Genomic DNA, 23,011 nt, shown 5'->3' on the forward strand with positions numbered 1-23,011 from the left:
CCCCGCTCACTCCACTCCCCGCTCACTCCACTCCCCGCTCACTCCACTCCCCGCTCACTCCACTCCCCGCTCACTCCACTCCCCGCTCACTCCACTCCCCGCTCACTCCACTCCCCGCTCACTCCATCCCGATCTCCCCGCTCACTCCACTCCCCGCTCACTCCACTCCCCGCTCACTCCACTCCCCGCTCACTCCACTCCCCGCTCACTCCACTCCCCGCTCACTCCACTCCCCGCTCACTCCACTCCCCGCTCACTCCACTCCCCGCTCACTCCACTCCCCGCTCACTCCACTCCCCGCTCACTCCACTCCCCGCTCACTCCACTCCCCGCTCACTCCACTCCCCGCTCACTCCACTCCCCGCTCACTCCACTCCCCGCTCACTCCACTCCCCGCTCACTCCACTCCCCGCTCACTCCACTCCCCGCTCACTCCACTCCCCGCTCACTCCACTCCCCGCTCACTCCACTCCCCGCTCACTCCACTCCCCGCTCACTCCACTCCCCGCTCACTCCACTCCCCGCTCACTCCACTCCCCGCTCACTCCACTCCCCGCTCACTCCACTCCCCGCTCACTCCACTCCCCGCTCACTCCACTCCCCGCTCACTCCACTCCCCGCTCACTCCACTCCCCGCTCACTCCACTCCCCGCTCACTCCACTCCCCGCTCACTCCACTCCCCGCTCACTCCACTCCCCGCTCAGCTCCACTCCCCGCTCACTCCACTCCCCGCTCACTCCACTCCCCGCTCACTCCACTCCCCGCTCACTCCACTCCCCGCTCACTCCACTCCCCGCTCACTCCACTCCCCGCTCACTCCACTCCCCGCTCACTCCACTCCCCGCTCACTCCACTCCCCGCTCACTCCACTCCCCGCTCACTCCACTCCCCGCTCACTCCACTCCCCGCTCACTCCACTCCCCGCTCACTCCACTCCCCGCTCACTCCACTCCCCGCTCACTCCACTCCCCGCTCACTCCACTCCCCGCTCACTCCACTCCCCGCTCACTCCACTCCCCGCTCACTCCACTCCCCGCTCACTCCACTCCCCGCTCACTCCACTCCCCGCTCACTCCACTCCCCGCTCACTCCACTCCCCGCTCACTCCACTCCCCGCTCACTCCACTCCCCGCTCACTCCACTCCCCGCTCACTCCACTCCCCGCTCACTCCACTCCCCGCTCACTCCACTCCCCGCTCACTCCACTCCCCGCTCACTCCACTCCCCGCTCACTCCACTCCCCGCTCACTCCACTCCCCGCTCACTCCACTCCCCGCTCACTCCACTCCCCGCTCACTCCACTCCCCGCTCACTCCACTCCCCGCTCACTCCACTCCCCGCTCACTCCACTCCCCGCTCACTCCACTCCCCGCTCACTCCACTCCCCGCTCACTCCACTCCCCGCTCACTCCACTCCCCGCTCACTCCACTCCCCGCTCACTCCACTCCCCGCTCACTCCACTCCCCGCTCACTCCACTCCCCGCTCACTCCACTCCCCGCTCACTCCACTCCCCGCTCACTCCACTCCCCGCTCACTCCACTCCCCGCTCACTCCACTCCCCGCTCACTCCACTCCCCGCTCACTCCACTCCCCGCTCACTCCACTCCCCGCTCACTCCACTCCCCGCTCACTCCACTCCCCGCTCACTCCACTCCCCGCTCACTCCACTCCCCGCTCACTCCACTCCCCGCTCACTCCACTCCCCGCTCACTCCACTCCCCGCTCACTCCACTCCCCGCTCACTCACTCCCCGCTCACTCCACTCCCCGCTCACTCCACTCCCCGCTCACTCCACTCCCCGCTCACTCCACTCCCCGCTCACTCCACTCCCCGCTCACTCCACTCCCCGCTCACTCCACTCCCCGCTCACTCCACTCCCCGCTCACTCCACTCCCCGCTCACTCCACTCCCCGCTCACTCCACCCCCTCCACTCCCCACTCACTCCACTCCCCACACTCACTCCCCACACTCACTCCTGTTGTATATATAGGCCTTTTTCCAAAATTGATATTAATAATAATATCTGCCGATATTTTTTATAATAATCGATAAATAAATAAACACCCTCAAACCGACAAGAACCAACACCCACAAACCCAGCAGCTGGAGGTCGTAAAAGGCCATCAAATAATAAACTCCGGGGCAAAGGGGGGGGGTAATATGAACAACCCCCCCTCCCCTCACACACAACAGGCCGCCAGGAGATAAACAATAAAAAGTAATAAGCCAAATCAAAGAGGAAAAAGGGGGGGGGGAATTACTAACGAAGCTCGAGGGGAATTCCAGGCTTCAAAGACTCCATCTTGGAGCTCCCAGACAATCAGATGCCACGCACAGGCGAGTTCTAAAAAAAAAATTCCCCTTCGTTGCTATTATTGCAACGTTTAAAGTTCAGAACTTAGCAACAAATGAGTCGATATCATAAAGAATCCACACACTCACTAAGAAAAACCAGACTACAATATACATAGCGCGTTATTACTTCACATACATAATATTAACACTAACGTTATTCACCTTAAATTACATTACATCTTGCCGTTACACGACCTTACAAACACCAAGGAATATGAATTCCAACAGTTAAGAAACTTACCTCTTAAACTCAGGACATCCAAAAATAAAATAAAATAAATAATAACTCAAGCATAACAGCACAGATCCCTGGATTCAGATGGGGAGCAAAAGTTAATAAAACCCTTGAAATACCGGAGGTAACATCTAATGATAACAATGTTAAATCACAAATCTTGGGAAACGTGAGCCAAGATGATAACTGTGCAGTGTTAAACCGAGGGTTGTCCAGAGGAGATGAGACGAGATGGGTCAAGCTTACACAACCAAGATAAACTGTGTTCCATAGGAAGGGAGCCTCCCGGCCGTCTTTGTCTTCCCACAGCACGGGAGAGAAAAGAATTTAACGCCAGAGCGAGGGAAATTACTCTTTATTGCAGGGGCCATATGTGCCCACGGATGTGCGATGACTTAATAAATGACACACACACACACACGGACACACGTACCCCCACACCCACAATGGAGAGCGAGATCAAAGGAATCCGGTCCTTTGTGAGAGAAGAACGGAGTAAGCATCTGTTTTTTTTCCTCTCGCAAGAGACGCGCAGAGGGGAGATTTTTCGGATATAAACAGCAACACAGCTCGACATCAGAGCGACCAGCGGCAGAAGACGGCGACCATCAGCTCGGAAGAGGACAGCAAGCCAGCCCCGGGGCATGGCCTCGAGATCAACAATGCGTGTGGTGCATCGCAGAGAAGAGGGGCGAGGTGATGCTCTGTGCTGAGTTCGGCATGGGCAGACAGAGTATCGGTGAAAGTATTCTCAGCGTCAAGCAATCCACCTCGAGAAAGGGCGGAAAGCGCCAAGCATCGACCAAGCCAGCATCGCAGAGGACCAACAGCAGCGGACGGGCTGCGAAAGCAATCGTCCAGCAGGAGAGAGCGCGCCACCAGCGCAACCAGAGCAACCAGAGCAACCAGAGCAACCAGCGCAACCAAGCAAGGGTGCCAGCTGCCAGCGGACAAGGGTTGTGCCGACTCGGCTCATCCAGCAGGGGAAAGAGCCTGACCAGCCGCCCGTGAGCAAGAGCGTCAGCGGACCAGCGACGAGCGCGATCGAGCATCTTCAAGGATAAGCAACGTGCCGATGCAGCTACTCCAGCGGTGGAAGGAGCCTGTATCTGCCAGCGGACGGGCTGCTAAGCCGAAGCCCCGAGCAAGAAAAGCAACGAAGCCGTTTGTATGACCCTCCCCCACACCCACACTCTCACGACGCATCGCCTGGCGTCTGCTTTACGCACAGAATTGAACAAGTGGCAAAGAAGACACAACACGCATATCGGGACAAATAAGATTGTTTCAAAAAGTATCTTTGTGTTTCAAGAAGGGTTGCCATCCCAAGGTGGTGCATTAAATATCAAGTGACCGTGAAGAACATTGCTGCCCATTGAGTTACGTGGACACGGTCATTTAGAAGTATTTTAGCCGTTCGTTTTTTTCCTTTCTAATTGCATAATCTTACAAACGAATTAATTGATAACTACTCTTGCCTTCGGGACATGTTTCTTTATTGCCCTTCGCATAAATATGGTTGCATGGATTTTTTTTAATGACTTTTCCTCTCGCCGTGTATGCTCACGTACTGAGGAATAATCGATTGTACTGTTACCCAGTGAACAAACGACCATTGAGGGTTAAACGTATGGATCAATGAGGGGAACATCTCCTGGAGTACTGTGTTGACAATTTCAAGCATGGGAATCGCATATTAGAGTGTTAAGGTTTTGTTTAGAAATTAAAATTGCTTAACACAGAAGTATATTCTTAGTTTTTTCACCACCATCCATCACAGAAGAATTCTCTCATCAAGACTCTGTATCATAGAGCCCAATGCATATCCGACCAGGAACACATAAGCAGTGAACTCAAGCACGTACACCAAGCTCTTAGGGCTAATGGTTACTCCGACTATACAATCCGCAAAGCTATCACTCAAACCATGAAGAAGAACCCTCTTGAGGAGCCTTTCAAAACCATCACTTTACCCTACATTGCGGGGATCACAAAAAAGAGCTCCAAAATCTTGAATAAACACAAGATTCAGGTCCGTTTCAACACATTACATAAAATCCGTGATCTGGTTCCGTCTGTAAAAGATGTGATTCCGGACATACAATACCCTGGTGTCTACAAACTAATTTGCCTCTGTGGTAGTAGTTACATTGGAGAAACCAAACGCCATGTCTCGGACCGCATTCGTGAACACAAAGCAGACCTTAAACACGGTAGGACCAACACCTCGGCCGTGGCAGATCATTGTTCTAATTCAGTAGGCTCACATGCCATTGACTTTTCCAAGACAGAGGTTCTTTGTAAGCCATCTGGCTTCCATGAGAGATTCGTTCATGAGGCTATCCACATATACAAGCACAGATACAATTTCAACCGAGAAGATGGATTCTATCTTAGCAATCATTGGAAAGATTTGATAAACCATTTCAGGTCTTAATTGATTGTTCATGCTTACAGTGGCTTTCAGACAGCATACATTATAAAAAATTTCGTCTCCCCCCTCCTCTTTTCAGAATATAGATGGACTAGTCCTAAATAAACTGCTAAATCGTTGCGCATGGCGCTAACGTTTTTTTTTATTATAAATAAATAAATAAATGCGCCGTTTAAAAATACATTTATGCAAACCAACACACCTGAAGATGACCGTTTGAGTTATGGTCGAAACGTCGTGAGAATTTTTTATTGTTTTATATATATTTTATTATTTTGTTGTTTCCCTTCAACGTGACTTTACCGAAAAAACAAAGAATATGAATTACTGCAGTCACGAAAGCTTTAAATCAAAATTTAACACAGAAGTGTTTGAGTGTTTCTTTCCTGAGTTCATGCATAATAGTCTTGTTTATAAGAACTGTATCATGCGTTGAGATTTGAATTTGGAGACCTGAGATAAACACACTAATACATAATCAGTAAATGTTAAAGCCAAAATAATTGTATTATAGCGATCGATAATACGAACCTAGGCAACGAAGCCGAGTTTAATCCGGCGTACTTACAGCACACCTGCATAACTTCATACGATTAATTGTCTTATCCCGATTGATAATACGACCCTCGTCAGTGAGGCAGGGCCCAATTATCATAACTGCGTACATTAGCATAACCGCACGCATTCGCATACATTAAAACGTTTGTGTCTCAAATTAGCATAATTTATACGCATAATTACGCATTTTTTAAAATTTCATTAAATTTTTATTATTTTCATTCAAATTTTCAATACCCTGATATACAACACTCTCCACACACACTCACTCTCCACACACACTCACTCTCCACACACACACTCACTCCCCACACTCACTCACTCCCCACACTCATAGTGCCACCACTGCACCTGCTGCTCCACCTCCCCCCGACTCCTCCTCCTCCACCTGCCTCTATTGCCCCTCCCTCCTCCTCCCGCCACCGCCAAGTGTTTCCGGAGAGAGGGAGGGAGACGCTGTCGCTGTACTCTCCCCCGAACTCTCCCCCGAACTCTCCCCACTTCTTCCTGTGCCAGCCATTCACACCTCCACACACTCCCCGCACTCTTTCTCTCCCACTCGCTTCCTCTCCCTGTACTTTTCCTACTCTCCCTGTACGCTTCCTTGTGTCTGTACTCTTCCCTACACACACACACCTGTACTCTCCCCTACACACACACACACCTGTACAGCTCGCCTGTACTCTCCCTGTACAGCTAACCTGTACTCTCCCTGTACAGCTCACCTGTATTCTCCCTGTACGGCTCGCCTGTACAGCTCGCCTGTACTCTCCCTGTACAGCTCGCCTGTACTCTCCCTGTACACCTCACCTGTACTCTCCTTGCACAGCTCACCTGTACAGCTCACCTGTACTCTTCCGCTCTCCTCTCCATGCACTCCGCCGTGCTGTGGGCGGAATGACGACTCCGCGTGAGGCTGCGAGAGTCGAGTGAGGAGGAGTCAGTCCCCGTTCCGCCGGTAAGTCGCTTTCGCATCCTACGCGGCGGCCAGCTGTGCTCGCCGAAGATGCGTCGGGTGAGTCGGGACACGACTGGGGCGAGTTACTCGGTCTGCCCTCGCGTTGTCATCATGATGATGATGATGTTGACGATGATGGCGGTGGTGATCGCGGTGGTGATGTCGATGTGACGTCCCGGAGGTTTCGAGGCTCTGACAGGAGATCTGTTTGGATCAGGCCACGTAGTGGTGATGTTGTTGTTGCTGCTGCTTCCGGTGTGCGTATGTGTGAGCGTGGGGCACACACCACTATAACACACATCACTCACACAATCACTCACACACCACTATAACACACATCACTCACACAATCACTATAACACACATCACATCACACAATCACTCGCACATCACTATATCACACATCACTCACACACCACTCACACACACCACTCATACACCACCCACACACACCACTCACATACCACCCACACACATCACTCACATACACCACTCATACACCACTCACACACACCACTCACACACCACCCACACACATCACTCACACACACACCACTCACACACACCACTCACACCACTCACACACACCACCCACACACACCACTCACACCACTCACACACACCACTCACACACACCACTCACACACCACCCACACACATCACTCACACACACTACACATACACCACTCACATGCATCACTCACACACACCACTCACACACACCACTCACATACACCACTCACATACATCACTCACATACACCACTCACATACACCACCCACACACATCACTCACACACACCACTCACACACACCACTCACACACACCACTCACACACACCACTCACATACACCACTCACATACACCACCCACACACATCACTCACACACATCACTCACACACACCACTCACACACACCACTCACACACACCACTCACATACACCACTCACACACCACCCACACACATTACTCACACACACTACTCATACACCACTCACATACACCACTCACACACCACTCACACACACCACCCACACACATCACTCACACACACCACTCACATACACCACCCACACACACCACCCACACACACCACTCAGTCACGCCACTCACACATACCACTTACACCACTCACACACCCACTCACATACACCACCCACACACATCACTCACATACACCACTCACATACACCACCCACACACATCACTCACACACACCACTCACACACACCACTCACATACACCACTCACACACCACCCACACACATCACTCACACACACCACTCACATACACCACTCACATACACCACTCACACACCACTCACACACACCACTCACACACATCACTCACACACACCACTCACACACACCACCCACACACACCACCCACACACACCACTCACTCACACCACTCACACACACCACTCACATACACCACTCACACACCACCCACACACATCACTCACACACACTACTCATACACCACTCATATACACCACTCACACACCACTCATATACACCACTGACACACCACTCACACACATCACTCACACACACTACTCATACACCACCCACACACACCACCCACACACACCACTCACTCACACCACTCACACATACCACTTACACCACTCACACACCCACTCACATATACCACCCACACACATCACTCACATACACCACTCATATACACCACCCACACACATCACTCACACACACCACTCACACACACCACTCACACACACCACTCACATACACCACTCACATACACCACTCACACACATCACTCACACACACTACTCATACACCACTCACACACACCACCCACACACATCACTCACACACACCACTGACATACAACACCCACACACACCACCCACACACACCACTTACTCACACCACTCACACATACCACTTACACCACTCACACACCCACTCACATACACCACCCACACACATCACTCACATACGCCACTCACATACACGACCCACACACATCACTCACACACACCACTCACACACACCACTCACATACACCACTCACACACCACCCACACACATCACTCACACACACTACTCATACACCACTCACATACACCACTCACACACCACACACACACATCACTCACACTCACTACTCATACACCACTCACATACACCACTCACACACACCACCCACACACATCACTCACACACACACACCACTCACATACACCACCCACACACACCACCCACACACACCACTCACTCACACCACTCACACATACCACTTACACCACTCACATACCCACTCACATATACCACCCACACACATCACTCACATACACCACTCACATACACCACCCACATACACCACCCACACACATCACTCACACACACCACTCACACACACCACTCACATATACCACTCACATACACCACTCACACACACTACTCATACACCACTCACATACACCACTCACATACACCACTCACACACCACTCACACACACCACCCACACACATCACTCACACACACCACTCACATACACCACACACACCACCCACACACACCACTTACTCACACCACTCACACATACCACTTACACCACTCACACACCCACTCACATACACCACCCACACACACCACTCACTCACACCACTCACACATACCACTTACACCACTCACACACACCACTCACATACACCACTCACACACACCACTCACACACCACCCACACACATCACTCACACACACTACTCATACACCACTCACATACACCACTCACACACCACCCACACACATCACTCACACACACCACTCACATACACCACTCACATACACCACCCACACACACCACTCACACACACCACTCACACACACCACCCACACATACCACTCCCACACACCACTCATACACCACTCACACACACCACTCACATACACCACTTACACACCACCCACACACTCCACTCACACACACCACTCATACACCACCCACACACACCACTCACACACACCACTCATACACCACCCACACACATCACTCACACACACCACTCATATACACCACTCACACACCACTCACACACCCCACTCACATACACCACTCACACACATCACTCACATACACCACTCACACACACCACTCATACACCACCCACACACCACTCACACACACACCACTCACACACCTCACACACACACCACCCACACACACCACTCACACACACCACTCACACCACTCATACACCACCCACACACCACTCACACACACCACTCACACACCACTCATACACCACACACACACCACACACACACCACTCACACACACCACTCACACAGACCACTCACACACCACTCATACACCACCCACACACCACTCACACACACCACTCACACACCACTCATACACCACACACACACCACTCACACACACCACTCACACACACCACTCACACAGACCACTCACACACCACACACACACCACTCACACACACCACTCACACAGACCACTCATAGACCACTCATACACCACTCATACACCACTAGCACACCACTCACACACACCACTCGCACACCACTCGCACACCACTCGCACACCACTCACACACACACCACTCACACACACACCACTCATACACCACACACACACCACACACACACCACTCACACACACCACTCACACAGACCACTCATACACCACTCATACACCACTCACACACACCACTAGCACACCACTCACACACACTACTAGCACACCACTCACACACACCACTAGCACACCACTCACACACACCACTCGCACACCACTCACACACACCACTCACACACACACCACTGATACAACACCCACATACACCACACACACACCACTCGCACACCACTTATTTACCACCCACAAACATTACTCACACACCGCTCACACACCACTCACTCACACACTCACCCTTACATACGTATGTGTGGCAGGTGTGTAGAAATGCTGTGTATGTGTAGTGATTAGCGCGCTGCACTGCGAACCCGGCGGCCCGAGTTCGATTCCCGCTCTCGGCCAACACCAGTGACGATTATTCGAACCGGTCCTGGGCCTCCCCTAGTAAACATCGCCACTGGGGAGACAAAGGCAGCCCGGCGTGGTGCTGGCCACCCACCCTCTCGTGTACCGTATCGGCCTTCATAGGTGCTCGCTAACAGCACTTGCCCCAAAAGTCTGTTATGCCTATACGGTGGATCTTTGTCTTGTATATAGATGTGGTGTGAGTGGCTTCTATGACAGGTGTGTGTGTGTGACAGGTGTGTTGTGTGTGTGATAGGGGGTATGTATGTGTGTGACAGGTGTGTGACAAGTATGTGAGTGGAGTGCGTAACGTGTGACAGATGTATGACAAGTGTGTGTGTGTGTGATAGGTGTGTGTGTGTGATAGGTGTATGAGTGGGGTGTGTGACAGGTGTGTCAGTGGGGTGTGTGAAAGGTGTAGGGAAGTGACAGGTGTAGGTATGTGACAGGTGTATGACAGGTGTATGACAGGTGTGGTTGTGTGACAGGTGTGTGAGTGAGGTGTACGTGAGTGAGACATACATTGCAGGTGTGTGTGTGACAGGTGTGCGTGTGTGTGACAGGTGTCTGAGTGCAGTGTGTGTAAGACAGATGTGTGTGTACGTCAGTGAGACATGTATTGCAGGTGTGTGTGTGTGTGTGGTATGTATGTGAGTGAGACATGTGTTGTGGCCTTAATGACGCCGGAGACTGTTCATTGGAGGCAACACGTATTTATTACAGACGCTTTAATTACAGTGGCGAATCTGATACTTGAAGAGGTAACGGCCTCTTCACCCGTACTCTACAGAGGGAACGTTCCCCGAGCTTTAGCCCACGCTGGCTCCCTGGTTCCCTCTATCCTGGTCCTCTCTCAGGAGGCTGTCTGACCTGGCCCAGCTTCGGCGCAGGGCCCGACCACCAGCCCCACGAGTCCGGCCCTCAGAAGGACATCGGCCCTCGCGGCTCTGGTGTCACACCCTGGCTTGCCTTGCCCGGCCCTCAGAAGGGCAGCGGGCCAAAGGAGTTCCAGGGTATAGCTAGTCGGTCTTCGTTCTTCACTGGCTCTTCATCTTGCTTGAGTCGAACTGCCTCTCAGCTCTCCGGGTCCCACCTTTTATACTGTCCCTCTCTGAGGGGCGGGGCTGGGAGGGATCACAGCATCCCCCACAGCCCCCCAGGGTGGTGGCCGTAGCGGACGTGTTTGTGGCCACCGCCCTACAACTGCGTGTCACCCAGCCGTAACACCTCTACACATGTATTGCAGGTGTGTGTGTGTGGTATGTACGTGAGACATGTATTGCAGGTGTGTGTGTGTGGTATGTACCTGAGTGAGACATGTATTGCAGGTGTGTGTGTGTGTGGTATGTACGTGAGTGAAACATGTATTGCAGGTGTGTGTGGTATGTACGTGAGTGAGACATGTATTGCAGGTGTGTGTGTGGTATGTACGTGAGTGAGACATGTATTGCAGGTGTGTGTGTGTGTGGTATGTACGTGAGTGAGACATGTATTGCAGGTGTGTGTGTGTGTGTGGTATGTACGTGAGTGAGACATGTATTGCAGGTGTGTGTGGTATGTACGTGAGTGAGACATGTATTGCAGGTGTGTGAGAGCTGTGAGCAGTGAGAAAGCGAGGGGGAGAGGGAGAGAGGCGGGGGTTGGCTGTAGACGGGACAAGTCGCCGCGTGCTGCCTCCGCCTGTCTGGGTGACATCAGCAAGCCTCAACCCGTGTCATCTCAACCACACGCGACCTCAGCGAGCTGGGGGGGAGGGTGAGCGTGGGCTGCGTGAGCCTCACCGAGTACCTGTGCCAGTGTGTGTGTGTCAGAGGGTCACACACACACTGGCACGGGTTGCAAGCCGTGATGAGGGAGTTCTGAATTTCTGCTTGTAACGCGGGGTCAGGATCACGAGGGCTGGCTGAAGAGGATTTGGGGTGTGTGTGTACGTGTGTGTGTGTGTACACGTGTGTGTGTACGTGTGTGGGGAGCGATGGCGTCACGGTGAGCACGCTGCGCTCCGTACCCGGCAGCCCCAGTTCGATTCCCCAACACCGGTGACGATTCTCTGACCCGCTCTTGGGCCTCCTCCCATAGGTCGACTCAGCCTCTACTGTGCATCGGGTGCGGTGTGTAAAAACATCGCCACTGGGGAGACAAAGGCGGCCGGGCCCGTTGCTGGCCATCCACCTTTTCGAGTGCTGTGCCGGCCTTCATGGGTGCTCGTTAGCAGCACTTGCCCCAACAGACTGTTAAGGCTACACGGTGGGTGGGGTGGGGGTAATCTTCGTCTTTACATGACCCTCTCTCTCACACACAAACACGCACGGGGGTTTTAAGGCTGTGACGCGTGAGTTCCGACCGTCCGCTTATAATGCGGGGGGAGGGGGGTCAGGGTGACGAGTCACATAGAGGCGGTTCGTGCGGCGTGAACGGTGGTGGCTATGCAACTGCACGTCGCTGGCTGCCTGTGGTCCTCTAAGCCCTCCGGAGGCAGCAGCAGCAGTGGAGGTTGGTGGATCGCCGATACGAATGTTGCGACAAACTCCCTTTTTGTCGCAACATGTACCTCTGGGCGTCGATGGGGAGCCAGTCAACCTTCGGTGCGCCGAGAGAAGTCAGAACAGCAAAACCGTGGACCTCACTCACCGGTTCCATCTGTATGGGATAGATAAGGGAATCTGGGTAGGAGCGAGTCTGAGTAAGTGTGAGTGGGTAGGTGTGAGTCTGGGAAGGAGCGAGTCTGGGTAGGAGCGAGTCTGGGTAGGAGTGAGTCTGGGTAGGAGCGAGTCTGGGTAGGAGCGAGTCTGGGTAGGTGCGAGTCTGGGTAGGAGCGAGTCTGGGTAGGTGTGAGTCTGGGTAGGAGTGAGTCTGGGTAGGAGCGAGTCTGGGTAGGAGCGAGTCTGGGTAGGAGCGAGTCTGGGTAGGTGTGAGTCTGGGTAGGTGCGAGTCTGGGTAGGAGCGAGTCTGGGTAGGAGCGAGTCTGGGTAGGTGTGAGTCTGGGTAGGAGTGAGTCTGGGTAGGAGCGAGTCTGGGTAGGAGCGAGTCTGGGTAGGTGTGAGTCTGGGTAGGTGTGAGTCTGGGTAGGAGCGAGTCTGGGTAGGTGTGAGTCTGGGTAGGAGTGAGTCTGGGTAGGAGCGAGTCTGGGAAGGAGTGAGTCTGGGTAGGAGTGAGTCTGGGAAAGAGCGAGTCTGGGTAGGGGTGAGTCTGGGTAGGAGCGAGTCTGGGTAGGAGCGAGTCTGGGTAGGAGAGAGTCTGGGAAAGAGCGAGTCTGGGTAGGAGTGAGTCTGGGTAGGAGCGAGTCTGGGAAGGAGTGAGTCTGGGTAGGAGTGAGTCTGGGTAGGAGTGAGTCTGGGAAAGAGCGAGTCTGGGTAGGGGTGAGTCTGGGTAGGAGCGAGTCTGGGTAGGAGCGAGTCTGGGTAGGAGAGAGTCTGGGAAAGAGCGAGTCTGGGTAGGAGTGAGTCTGGGTAGGAGCGAGTCTGGGTAAGAGTGAGTCTGGGTAAGAGTGAGTCTGGGTAGGTGCAAGTCTGGGTAGGAGCGAGTCTGGGTAGGAGCGAGTCTGGTAGGAGCGAGTCTGGGAAGGAGCGAGTCTGGGTAGGAGCGAGTCGGGTAGGTGTGAGTCTGGGAAGGAGTGAGTCTGGGTAGGAGCGAGTCTGGGTAGGAGCGAGTCTGGTAGGAGCCAGTCTGGGTAGGAGCGAGTCTGGGAAGGAGTGAGTCTGGGTAGGAGTGAGTCTGGGAAAGAGCGAGTCTGGGTAGGGGTGAGTCTGGGTAGGAGCGAGTCTGGGTAGGAGCGAGTCTGGGTAGGAGAGAGTCTGGGAAAGAGCGAGTCTGGGTAGGAGTGAGTCTGGGTAGGAGCGAGTCTGGGTAAGAGTGAGTCTGGGTAAGAGTGAGTCTGGGTAGGTGCAAGTCTGGGTAGGAGCGAGTCTGGGTAGGAGCGAGTCTGGGTAGGAGCGAGTCTGGTAGGAGCGAGTCTGGGAAGGAGCGAGTCTGGGTAGGAGCGAGTCGGGTAGGTGTGAGTCTGGGAAGGAGTGAGTCTGGGTAGGAGCGAGTCTGGGTAGGAGCGAGTCTGGTAGGAGCCAGTCTGGGTAGGAGCGAGTCTGGGAAGGAGTGAGTCTGGGTAGGAGCGAGTCTGGTTGGAGCGAGTCTGGGTAGGAGCGAGTCTGGGAAGGAGTGAGTCTGGGTAGGAGCGAGTCTGGGAAAGAGCGAGTCTGGGTAGGAGTGAGTCTGGGTAGGAGCGAGTCTGGGTAAGAGTGAGTCTGGGTAAGAGTGAGTCTGGGTAGGTGCAAGTCTGGGTAGGAGCGAGTCTGGGTAGGAGCGAGTCTGGGTAGGAGAGAGTCTGGGAAAGAGCGAGTCTGGGAAAGAGCGAGTCTGGTTAGGAGTGAGTCTGGGTAAGAGTGAGTCTGGGTGAGAGTGAGTCTGGGTAGGTGCAAGTCTGGGTAGGAGCGAGTCTGAGTAGGAGCGAGTCTGGTAGGAGCGAGTCTGGGAAGGAGCGAGTCTGGGTAGGAGCGAGTCGGGTAGGTGTGAGTCTGGGAAGGAGTGAGTCTGGGTAGGAGCGAGTCTGGTGGGAGCGAGTCTGGGTAGGAGTGAGTCTGGGAAGAAGCGAGTCTGGGAAGGAGCGAGTCTGGTAGGAGCGAGTCTGGGTAGGAGTGCGTTTGGGTAAGAGCGAGTCTGGGTAGGGGCGAGTCTGGGTAGGTGTGAGTCTGGGAAGGAGCGAGTCTGGGTAGGAGCGAGTCTGGGTAGGAGTGAGTCTGGGTAGGTGTGAGTCTGGGAAGGAGCGAGTCTGGGTAGGAGTGAGTCTGGGTAGGAGCGAGTTTGGGTGGGAGTGAGTCTGGGTAGGAGCGAGTCTGGGAAAGAGCGAGTCTGGGTAGGGGTGAGTCTGGGTAGCGGCGAGTCTGGGTAGGAGCGAGTCTGGGTAGGAGCGAGTCTGGGTAGGAGCGAGTCTGGGAAAGAGCGAGTCTGGGAAGGAGCGAGTCTGGGTAAGAGTGAGTCTGGGTAAGGGTGAGTCTGGGTAGGTGCGAGTCTGGGTAGGAGCGAGTCTGGGTAGGAGCGAGTCTGGGTAGGAGCGAGTCTGTGTAGGAGCGAGTCTGTTAGGAGCGAGTCTGGGAAGGAGCGAGTCTGGGTAGGAGCGAGTCGGGTAGGTGTGAGTCGGGTAGGTGTGAGTCTGGGAAGGAGTGAGTCTGGGTAGGTGCGAGTCTGGGTAGGAGCGAGTCTGGTAGGAGCGAGTCTGGGTAGGAGTGAGTCTGGGAAGGAGCGAGTCTGGGAAGGAGCGAGTCTGGTAGGAGCGAGTCTGGGTAGGAGTGCGTCTAGGTAAGAGCGAGTCTGGGTAGGAGTGAGTCTGGGTAGGTGTGAGTCTGGGAAGGAGCGAGTCTGGGTAGGGGCGAGTCTGGGTAGGTGTGAGTCTGGGAAGGAGCGAGTCTGGGTAGGAGCGAGTCTGGGCAAGAGTGAGTCTGGGTAGGAATGTGTCTGGGTAGGTGTGCGTCTGGGAAGGAGCGAGTCTAGGTAGGAGCGAGTCTGGGTAGGAGTGAGTCTGGGTAGGAGTGAGTTTGGGTAGGTGCGAGTCTGGGTAGGAGCGAGTCTGGGTAGGAGCGAGTCTGGGTAAGAGCGAGTCTGGGTAAGAGCGAGTATGGGAAAGAGCGAGTCTGGGTAGGAGCGAGTCTGGGTAGGAGCGAGTCTGTGTAGGAGCGAGTCTGGGTAGGCGCGAGTCTGGTTAGGAGCGAGTCTGGTAGGAGCGAGTCTGGGAAGGAGCGAGTCTGGGAAGGAGCGAGTCGGGTAGGAGCGAGTCTGGGTAGGTGTGAGTCTGGGAAGGAGTGAGTCTGGGTAGGAGCAAGTCTGGGTAGGAGCGGGTCTGGGTAGGAGCGAGTCTGGGTAGGAGTGAGTCTGGGTAGGAGCGAGTCTGGGTAAGAGTGAGTCTGGGTAGGTGCGAGTCTGGGTAGGAGCGTGTCTGGGTAGGAGCGAGTCTGGGTAGGAGCGAGTCTGGTAGGAGCGAGTCTGGGAAGGAGCGAGTCTGGGAAGGAGCGAGTCTGGGTAGGAGCGAGTCGGGTAGGAGCGAGTCTGGGTAGGTTTGAGTCTGGGAAGGAGCGAGTCTGGGTAGGAGCGAGTCTGGGTAGGAGCGATTCTGGTAGGAGCGAGTCTGGGTAGGAGCGAGTCTGGGAAAGAGCGAGTCTGGGTAGGAGCGAGTCTGGGTAAGAGCGAGTCTGGGTAGGAGCGAGTCTGGGTAGGAGCGATTCTGGTAGGAGCGAGTCTGGGAAGGAGCGAGTCTGGGTAGGAGCGAGTCGGGTAGGAGCGAGTCTGGGTAAGAGTGAGTCTGGGTAGGTGCGAGTCTGGGTAGGAGCGAGTCTGGGTAGGAGTGAGTCTGGGTAGGAGTGAGCCTGGGTAGGAGCGAGTCTGGGTAGGTGTGAGTCTGGGTAGGAGCGAGTCTGGGTAGGGGCGAGTCTGGGTAGGGGCGAGTCTGGGTAGGGGCGAGTCTGGGAAGGAGCGAGTCTGGGAAAGAGCGAGTCTGGGTAGGGGTGAGTCTGGGTAGGAGCGAGTCTGTGTAGGAGCGAGTCTGGTTAGGAGCGAGTCTGGTTAGGAGCGACTCTGGGTTGGAGTGAGTCTGGGTAGGAGCGAGTCTGGGTAAGAGTGAGTCTCGGTAGGTGCGAGTCTGGGTAGGAGCGAGTCTGGGTAGGAGCGAGTCTGGGAAGGAGCGAGTCTGGGTAGGAGCGAGTCGGGTAGGAGCGAGTCTGGGTAGGAGTGCGTTTGGGTTATTAGCGAGTCTGGGTAGGAGTGAGTCTGGGTAGGTGTGAGTCTGGGAAGGAGCGCGTCTGGGTAGGGGCGAGTCTGGGTAGGTGTGAGTCTGGGAAGGAGCGAGTCTGGATAGGAGCGAGTCTGGGTAGGAGTGAGTGGGTAGGAATGTGTCTGGGTAGGTGTGAGTCTGGGTAGGTGTGAGTCTGGGTATGAGCGAGTCTGGGTAGGAGTGAGTTTGGGTAGGAGTGAGTTTGGGTAGGTGCGAGTCTGGGTAGGAGCGAGTCTGGGAAAGAGCGAGTCTGGGTAGGAGCGAGTCTGGGAAAGAGCGAGTCTGGGTAGGAGCGAGTCTGGGTAGGAGCGAGTCTGGTAGGAACGAGTCTGGGTAGGAGCGGGTCTGGGTAAGAGCGAGTCTGGGTAAGAGCGAGTCTGGGTAAGAGTGAGTCTGGGTAAGAGTGAGTCTGGGTAGGTGCGAGTCTGGGTAGGAGCGAGTCTGGGTAGGAGCGAGTCTGGTAGGAGCGAGTCTGGGAAGGAGCGAGTCTGGGAAGGAGCAAGTCTGGGTAGGAGCGAGTCGGGTAGAAGTGAGACTGGGTAGGTGTGAGTCTGGGAAGGAGTGGTTCTGGGTAGGAGCGAGTCTGGGTAGGAGCGGGTCTGGGTAGGAGCGAGTCTGGGTAGGAGCGAGTGTGAGTAGGAGCGAGTCTGGGTAGGAGCGAGTCTGGGTAAGAGCGAGTCTGGGTAGGTGCGAGTCCTGGTAGGAGCGAGTCTGGGTAGGAGCGAGTCTGGGTAGGAGCGAGTCTGGGTAGGAGCGTGTCTGGGAAGGAGCGAGTCTGGTTAGGAGCGAGTCGGGTAGGAGCGAGTCTGGGTAGGAGCGAGTCTGGGTAGGTGCGTGTCTGGGTAGGTGTGAGTCTGGGAAGGAGTGAGTCTGGATAGGAGCGAGTCTGGGTAGGAGCAAGTCTGGTAGGAGCGAGTCTGGGTAGGAGCGAGTCTGGGAAAGAGCGAGTCTGGGTATGAGCGAGTCTGGGTAGGAGCGAGTCTGGTAGGAGCGAGTCTGGGTAAGAGCGAGTCTGGGTAAGAGCGAGTCTGGGTAGGTGCGAGTCTGGGTAGGTGCGAGTCTGGGTAGGAGCGAGTCTGGGAAGGAGCGAGTCTGGGTAGGAGCGAGTCAGGTAGGAGCGAGTCTGGGTAGGAGCGAGTCTGGGTAGGTGCGTGTCTGGGTAGGTGTGAGTCTGGGAAGGAGTGAGTCTGGATAGGAGCGAGTCTGGGTAGGAGCAAGTCTGGTAGGAGCGAGTCTGGGTAGGAGCGAGTCTGGGAAAGAGCGAGTCTGGGTATGAGCGAGTCTGGGTAGGAGCGAGTCTGGTAGGAGCGAGTCTGGGTAAGAGCGAGTCTGGGTAAGAGCGAGTCTGGGTAGGTGCGAGTCTGGGTAGGTGCGAGTCTGGGTAGGAGCGAGTCTGGGAAGGAGCGAGTCTGGGTAGGAGCGAGTCGGGTAGGTGTGAGTCGGGTAGGTGTGAGTCTGGGAAGGAGTGAGTCTGGGTAGGTGCGAGTCTGGGTAGGAGCGAGTCTGGTAGGAGCGAGTCTGGGTAGGAGTGAGTCTGGGAAGGAGCGAGTCTGGGAAGGAGCGAGTCTGGTAGGAGCGAGTCTGGGTAGGAGTGCGTCTGGGTAAGAGCGAGTCTGGGTAGGAGTGCGTCTGGGTAGGTGTGAGTCTGGGAAGGAGCGAGTCTGGGTAGGGGCGAGTCTGGGTAGGTGTGAGTCTGGGAAGGAGCGAGTCTGGGTAGGAGCGAGTCTGGGCAAGAGTGAGTCTGGGTAGGAATGTGTCTGGGTAGGTGTGCGTCTGGGAAGGAGCGAGTCTAGGTAGGAGCGAGTCTGGGTAGGAGTGAGTCTGGGTAGGAGTGAGTTTGGGTAGGTGCGAGTCTGGGTAGGAGCGAGTCTGGGTAGGAGCGAGTCCTGGTAGGAGTGAGTCTGGGTAAGAGCGAGTCTGGGTAAGAGCGAGTCTGGGAAAGAGCGAGTCTGTGTAGGAGCGAGTCTGGGTAGGAGCGAGTCTGGGTAGGAGCGAGTCTGGGTAAGAGCGAGTCTGGGTAGGAGCGAGTCTGGGTAGGCGCGAGTCTGGTTAGGAGCGAGTCTGGTAGGAGCGAGTCTGGGAAGGAGCGAGTCTGGGAAGGAGCGAGTCGGGTAGGAGCGAGTCTGGGTAGGTGTGAGTCTGGGAAGGAGTGAGTCTGGGTAGGAGCAAGTCTGGGTAGGAGCGGGTCTGGGTAGGAGCGAGTCTGGGTAGGAGTGAGTCTGGGTAGGAGCGAGTCTGGGTAAGAGTGAGTCTGGGTAGGTGCGAGTCTGGGTAGGAGCGTGTCTGGGTAGGAGCGAGTCTGGGTAGGAGCGAGTCTGGTAGGAGCGAGTCTGGGAAGGAGCGAGTCTGGGTAGGAGCGAGTCGGGTAGGAGCGAGTCTGGGTAAGAGTGAGTCTGGGTAGGTGCGAGTCTGGGTAGGAGCGAGTCTGGGTAGGAGTGAGTCTGGGTAGGAGTGAGCCTGGGTAGGAGCGAGTCTGGGTAGGTGTGAGTCTGGGTAGGAGCGAGTCTGGGTAGGGGCGAGTCTGGGTAGGGGCGAGTCTGGGTAGGGGCGAGTCTGGGAAGGAGCGAGTCTGGGAAAGAGCGAGTCTGGGTAGGGGTGAGTCTGGGTAGGAGCGAGTCTGTGTAGGAGCGAGTCTGGTTAGGAGCGAGTCTGGTTAGGAGCGACTCTGGGTTGGAGTGAGTCTGGGTAGGAGCGAGTCTGGGTAAGAGTGAGTCTCGGTAGGTGCGAGTCTGGGTAGGAGCGAGTCTGGGTAGGAGCGAGTCTGGGAAGGAGCGAGTCTGGGTAGGAGCGAGTCGGGTAGGAGCGAGTCTGGGTAGGAGTGCGTTTGGGTTATTAGCGAGTCTGGGTAGGAGTCTGGGTAGGTGTGAGTCTGGGAAGGAGCGCGTCTGGGTAGGGGCGAGTCTGGGTAGGTGTGAGTCTGGGAAGGAGCGAGTCTGGATAGGAGCGAGTCTGGGTAGGAGTGAGTCTGGGTAGGAATGTGTCTGGGTAGGTGTGAGTCTGGGTAGGTGTGAGTCTGGGTATGAGCGAGTCTGGGTAGGAGTGAGTTTGGGTAGGAGTGAGTTTGGGTAGGTGCGAGTCTGGGTAGGAGCGAGTCTGGGAAAGAGCGAGTCTGGGTAGGAGCGAGTCTGGGTAGGAGCGAGTCTGGGAAAGAGCGAGTCTGGGTAGGAGCGAGTCTGGGTAGGAGCGAGTCTGGGTAGGAGCGAGTCTGGTAGGAACGAGTCTGGGTAGGAGCGGGTCTGGGTAAGAGCGAGTCTGGGTAAGAGCGAGTCTGGGTAAGAGTGAGTCTGGGTAAGAGTGAGTCTGGGTAGGTGCGAGTCTGGGTAGGAGCGAGTCTGGGTAGGAGCGAGTCTGGTAGGAGCGAGTCTGGGAAGGAGCGAGTCTGGGAAGGAGCAAGTCTGGGTAGGAGCGAGTCGGGTAGAAGTGAGACTGGGTAGGTGTGAGTCTGGGAAGGAGTGGTTCTGGGTAGGAGCGAGTCTGGGTAGGAGCGGGTCTGGGTAGGAGCGAGTCTGGGTAGGAGCGAGTGTGAGTAGGAGCGAGTCTGGGTAGGAGCGAGTCTGGGTAAGAGCGAGTCTGGGTAGGTGCGAGTCCTGGTAGGAGCGAGTCTGGGTAGGAGCGAGTCTGGGTAGGAGCGAGTCTGGGAAGGAGCGAGTCTGGTTAGGAGCGAGTCGGGTAGGAGCGAGTCTGGGTAGGAGCGAGTCTGGGTAGGTGCGTGTCTGGGTAGGTGTGAGTCTGGGAAGGAGTGAGTCTGGATAGGAGCGAGTCTGGGTAGGAGCAAGTCTGGTAGGAGCGAGTCTGGGTAGGAGCGAGTCTGGGAAAGAGCGAGTCTGGGTATGAGCGAGTCTGGGTAGGAGCGAGTCTGGTAGGAGCGAGTCTGGGTAAGAGCGAGTCTGGGTAAGAGCGAGTCTGGGTAGGTGCGAGTCTGGGTAGGTGCGAGTCTGGGTAGGAGCGAGTCTGGGAAGGAGCGAGTCTGGGTAGGAGCGAGTCAGGTAGGAGCGAGTCTGGGTAGGAGCGAGTCTGGGTAGGTGCGTGTCTGGGTAGGTGTGAGTCTGGGAAGGAGTGAGTCTGGATAGGAGCGAGTCTGGGTAGGAGCAAGTCTGGTAGGAGCGAGTCTGGGTAGGAGCGAGTCTGGGAAAGAGCGAGTCTGGGTATGAGCGAGTCTGGGTAGGAGCGAGTCTGGTAGGAGCGAGTCTGGGTAAGAGCAAGTCTGGGTAAGAGCGAGTCTGGGTAGGTGCGAGTCTGGGTAGGTGCGAGTCTGGGTAGGAGCGAGTCTGGGAAGGAGCGAGTCTGGGTAGGAGCGAGTCGGGTAGGTGTGAGTCGGGTAGGTGTGAGTCTGGGAAGGAGTGAGTCTGGGTAGGTGCGAGTCTGGGTAGGAGCGAGTCTGGTAGGAGCGAGTCTGGGTAGGAGTGAGTCTGGGAAGGAGCGAGTCTGGGAAGGAGCGAGTCTGGTAGGAGCGAGTCTGGGTAGGAGTGCGTCTGGGTAAGAGCGAGTCTGGGTAGGAGTGAGTCTGGGTAGGTGTGAGTCTGGGAAGGAGCGAGTCTGGGTAGGGGCGAGTCTGGGTAGGTGTGAGTCTGGGAAGGAGCGAGTCTGGGTAGGAGCGAGTCTGGGCAAGAGTGAGTCTGGGTAGGAATGTGTCTGGGTAGGTGTGCGTCTGGGAAGGAGCGAGTCTAGGTAGGAGCGAGTCTGGGTAGGAGTGAGTCTGGGTAGGAGTGAGTTTGGGTAGGTGCGAGTCTGGGTAGGAGCGAGTCTGGGTAGGAGCGAGTCCTGGTAGGAGTGAGTCTGGGTAAGAGCGAGTCTGGGTAAGAGCGAGTCTGGGAAAGAGCGAGTCTGTGTAGGAGCGAGTCTGGGTAGGAGCGAGTCTGGGTAGGAGCGAGTCTGGGTAGGAGCGAGTCTGGGTAAGAGCGAGTCTGGGTAGGAGCGAGTCTGGGTAGGCGCGAGTCTGGTTAGGAGCGAGTCTGGTAGGAGCGAGTCTGGGAAGGAGCGAGTCGGGTAGGAGCGAGTCTGGGTAGGTGTGAGTCTGGGAAGGAGTGAGTCTGGGTAGGAGCAAGTCTGGGTAGGAGCGGGTCTGGGTAGGAGCGAGTCTGGGTAGGAGTGAGTCTGGGTAGGAGCGAGTCTGGGTAAGAGTGAGTCTGGGTAGGTGCGAGTCTGGGTAGGAGCGTGTCTGGGTAGGAGCGAGTCTGGGTAGGAGCGAGTCTGGGAAGGAGCGAGTCTGGGAAGGAGCGAGTCTGGGTAGGAGCGAGTCGGGTAGGAGCGAGTCTGGGTAGGTTTGAGTCTGGGAAGGAGCGAGTCTGGGTAGGAGCGAGTCTGGGTAGGAGCGATTCTGGTAGTAGCGAGTCTGGATAGGAGCGAGTCTGGGAAAGAGCGAGTCTGGGTAGGAGCAAGTCTGGGTAAGAGCGAGTCTGGGTAGGAGCGAGTCTGGGTAGGAGCGATTCTGGTAGGAGCGAGTCTGGGAAGGAGCGAGTCTGGGTAGGAGCGAGTCGGGTAGGAGCGAGTCTGGGTAAGAGTGAGTCTGGGTAGGTGCGAGTCTGGGTAGGAGCGAGTCTGGGTAGGAGTGAGTCTGGGTAGGAGTGAGCCTGGGTAGGAGCGAGTCTGGGTAGGTGTGAGTCTGGGTAGGAGCGAGTCTGGGTAGGGGCGAGTCTGGGTAGGGGCGAGTCTGGGTAGGGGCGAGTCTGGGA

The 23,011-nt window shown here is 55.7% G+C and overlaps 1 protein-coding gene across 2 annotated transcripts in view; it reads left to right on the top strand.

Moving 5' to 3' along the window:
• Positions 1 to 3,104: 3,104 nt before the first annotated feature.
• The window catches only part of LOC116937582 (unconventional myosin-XVI-like), a 165,170-nt gene continuing 145,263 nt past the window's right edge, over positions 3,105 to 23,011 (top strand). Inside the window, exon 1 of one of the 2 annotated variants that reach the window (XM_076052242.1) lies at positions 3,105 to 3,762. The gene's annotated coding sequence lies outside the window, so the exon portion shown is untranslated. Of the gene's footprint in view, positions 3,763 to 5,980; positions 6,545 to 23,011 lie in introns of those variants that run through there. The other variant, XM_076052241.1, reaches the window with a different exon arrangement.

The sequence above is a fragment of the Petromyzon marinus genome, chromosome 55 (assembly GCF_048934315.1).
Source record: "Petromyzon marinus isolate PM22_M1 ecotype Great Lakes invasive population chromosome 55, UKy_Petmar_22M1.pri1.0, whole genome shotgun sequence".
Taxonomy (NCBI): domain Eukaryota; kingdom Metazoa; phylum Chordata; class Hyperoartia; order Petromyzontiformes; family Petromyzontidae; genus Petromyzon; species Petromyzon marinus.